The sequence below is a fragment of the Ptiloglossa arizonensis genome, unplaced genomic scaffold (genome assembly GCF_051014685.1).
Source record: "Ptiloglossa arizonensis isolate GNS036 unplaced genomic scaffold, iyPtiAriz1_principal scaffold0217, whole genome shotgun sequence".
In the NCBI taxonomy this organism is placed as follows: Eukaryota; Metazoa; Arthropoda; class Insecta; order Hymenoptera; family Colletidae; genus Ptiloglossa; species Ptiloglossa arizonensis.
In genome coordinates, this window is record NW_027478587.1 from 149,976 (window position 1) to 152,475 (window position 2,500).

The window sequence follows — 2,500 nt, forward strand, 5'->3', positions numbered from 1 at the left end:
CTCAAGCCCACACTGTGCCAAGTAATCGGCTGCAAGGTCCAGCGTTTGCTGTAGCCCTCGAGGTGTTGAGGCTACCAGCACGAGATCATCCGCGAATGCTAACGCGTTGTAGTGCTGTCCCGAAATGTCCACTCCAATTTCTTTAGGAATACTCCTAAGGAGTCTGTCCATCACCATGTTAAACAGAACTGGTGATAGCGGATCGCCTTGTTTAACTCCGCATGCGGGGTGGATTTTCGGTGAAACCCAGCCATCGCAGTTTAAGTGTGTAACGCTGTTGGTGTACACGTGTTTGATATACGACACCATTGGGCCAGGGACACCTCTGGACACCAGTGTGTCGAATATAGCCTGATGCGTGACTGAGTCAAACGCTCTCCTTATGTCCACCGATGCCAGGTATAGTGGCTTGAATACCTGCCGGTGATATCTGAGTATTACGTCGAACAGGAATGTATTCTCGGCGCATCCATCCGCAGGAACGAAGGCCTTTTGGCGTTTGTCAAGGTCCACCGAGTGCAACAGTCGAGTGGCCAGCACCTTATGGAATGTCCTTACTACGACTGATGACACCGTTATTGGCCTGAAGTCGCCGGGCTGCTCGGCTTTGTCCTTCTTTGGAATCAACACTGTTCTTGATTCCAAGAGCCATTCCGGAATCCTACCACAGATCATGAAGATGTTAAATATCCTTACTATTACGCCAAGTGGCACTGCTCTAAACTGTCTAGCAGTTACCAAATCTGGGCCAGGCGATGTGGTCAATTCCGGGAATGCCTTCTTGATCTCTTCAGGCTCAATAGGGCGCCATATGGTGTCCAGGGTACCTGCACTACTTACTATGCCCGGTGTTCTGGCACTTGTGTCCGTCATGACATTGGACCAGTAGTTGGTCATGGTCTCTTTGGTTGGTGTCTTAGCGGAGCTTTTACCCTTAAGTATTGCCCGAAGGCAATTACATGGGTTCTTCCGCCAAGCACGTTGTGTACGGCCATATTCGGCCCTTCGTTCCTGTCTCTTGGTCAAAACCCTCTGTACGTCGTTATTTGCCCGCCTTAGATCTTTCGGCGGAGGCGGAAAAATACTCTGTAGGTAGGAGAGCAACTCCACAAAGATCTGCTCCTTTGTCCACCGTTCGACATTCTCACAAAGACTATTCAACTGGGCCGCATTAAAGTCAGTACCTCTCATGGGCTCAAGTGTGAGGAGGACCTCCTTGATTTTATTTTCGCAGGCGCTTCCTGCCTCGGCCAGCTGGTGTTGGTCAGCCGTTGCCAGATGTTGTGGCGGGCCCTCGAGCTCCCTTAAATATTCGAGGACCTTCTCCTTGTGTTCTATCCGTCGCCGTTGACCCTTGATAGATTCAAGCGTGCGGTTCGGGAACACTTTCACTAGCGCCTGGTTAATAAAACGTACGCCTTGGCTGCTTAGACGAGCTTCCTGCCGTGCCAGGAGCGCGGCCTCTTCGGGGGACCATCGAGCTTTCTGGCTGACTATCGCTTCCACCTGGCGCTCGTCATACCAGTTACGGTGCTGCCTTTGCTCGTGGACCCCTCGTCCTCTAGAGGTTCGGAATGTTCTGTCACACCCTTCCATCCTGCACTGGAAGGGTAAATTTGAGGAGCCGGTTCCCAGTCCACTTCCTCTCATCTCATTCTTAGCTGTATCGGCATATACAGTCGGTTGCGAAGAACCAGTGGGCCCTCCGAAATCAATTTGTTCATCCGAGGCTTTTTGTATACTCTTTGGACCAACTGAGTCTCAGTCGAGGGGGCTGGCAACCCCCAGGACCGCTCGGCGCAGAGGTGATACTTGGCTATCATTTTTAGGCGACATTGCCCGGCGGGAACCATCTGGGAGGCGATCACTTACTTAACTATGACCATTAAGGCTGGTCTCGGATACTAGTTCCGGCAAGCCGGCCCGACACCTCAAGCGACCGCCTTAAGAGAGTCATAGTTACTCCCGCCGTTTACCCGCGCTTTTTTGAATTTCTTCACGTTGACATTCAGAGCACTGGGCAGAAATCACATTGCGTCAACACTCTTGGGGGCCATCGCAATGCTTTGTTTTAATTAGACAGTCGGATTCCCCTAGTCCGTGCCAGTTCTGAGCTGAGTGTTGAATGACGGCCGAAGAAACGACCGCGACGTCAAACGCCACAGAAGCTCCGCAGCAAGGAAGATCCGTGAGAGGCCAAGGCACGGGACCGAGATCGGATCCCGGTAACAGTAATGATACCGTTCACCTCGCCCAGGCCCGGCACGTCAGCCAGACTCACTTCTCGACCAAGCCCGACACGCCCCGCTCCTCAGAGCCAATCCTTATTCCGAAGTTACGGATCCAATTTGCCGACTTCCCTTACCTACATTAATCTATCGACTAGAGGCTCTTTACCTTGGAGACCTGCTGCGGATATGGGTACGAACCGGCGCGACACCTCCACGTGGCCCTCTCCTGGATTTTCAAGGTCCGAGGGGAAGATCCGGACACCGCCGCA

General features: G+C 52.6%; 1 pseudogene; it reads right to left on the bottom strand.

Annotated features, from left to right (window-relative positions):
- The window catches only part of LOC143154618 (large subunit ribosomal RNA), a 7,158-nt pseudogene that overhangs the window by 2,457 nt on the left and 2,201 nt on the right, over positions 1-2,500 (bottom strand).